This window comes from Silene latifolia, chromosome 1, assembly GCF_048544455.1.
Source record: "Silene latifolia isolate original U9 population chromosome 1, ASM4854445v1, whole genome shotgun sequence".
Lineage (NCBI taxonomy): Eukaryota > Viridiplantae > Streptophyta > Magnoliopsida > Caryophyllales > Caryophyllaceae > Silene > Silene latifolia.
This window is the reverse complement of record NC_133526.1, coordinates 47,801,021-47,802,177: the sequence shown is the minus strand read 5'-3', so window position 1 is coordinate 47,802,177 and position 1,157 is coordinate 47,801,021.

The window sequence follows — 1,157 nt, the reverse complement described above, 5'->3', positions numbered from 1 at the left end:
TATCCAAAAGGAACATTTGGTCATTACTTCTATTCGCCTACCGAACATCGAGTTTTTGTTGCGGCTAGTGCGACGTTCTTAGAGAAAGAATTTCTCGAGAACAAGACAAGTAATAGAACCTTCGAGCTGTCGGAGATTCCAGAACCAACAACCGAGGAACGGATGGAGGAAGTTGTTCCTCCAACTGATGACACGGTTAATATTCCTGAGGAACCTAGGAGGTCGGGTAAAGTCTCTCATCCTCCGGACATATACATTGGTATGGTCGAGAAGAATGACGTTTTACTCCTAGAGAGTAATGAACCCGCTACCTATAAAGGTGTTATGGCCTGTTCCGACTCAAAGCTATGGCTCGAAGCCATGCAATCCGAGATGGACTCCATGTATGAGAATGACGTATGGGATCTTGTTGATTTACCTAATAAGGTAAAACCTCTACAGTGCAAATGGCTTTAAAAATAAAGCGTTCTGTAGACGCGCAACCAGATACCTATAAGGCACGACTAGTTGTAAAAGGTTTCACTCAAGTGCACAGATTGCATTATGATGAGATTTTTGCACCTATAGTCATGCTACGTTCCATTCGGATAATCTTAGCGATTGCCGCTTTTCATGATTATGAAATTTGGCAAATGGATGTGAAAACCGCCTTCTTAAACGGTTATTTGGAGGAAGAGTTATACATGGTGCAACCCGAAGGTTTCATAGATCCTGAACATCCTAAGAAAGTATGCAAGCTTAAGCGTTCCATTTATGGACTTAAGCAAGCTTCTCGGAGTTGGAATCATCGTTTCGACCAGGTGATAAAAGAGTATGGTTTCACTCGATCGGTCGAAGAACCATGCTTATATATCAAGTCGAGTGGGAGCAAGATTGTATTCTTGATACTGTATGTCGATGACATACTCCTGATTGAGAATGGCATTCCTCTCCTATCTTCGGTTAAAGAATGGTTGAAGAACCATTTCCAGATGAAAGATCTGGGTGAGGCACAACGCATTTTGGGAATCCGTATCTACCGAGATAGTTCACGACGGACGTTATCACTTAGTCAGGAGTCTTATTTTGATAAGATTCTTGAGAAGTTCAGCATGACCAACTCCAAGAAGGGGAACCTTCCAATGACGTCTGGGATGCAATTGAGCAAGTCTCAGTCA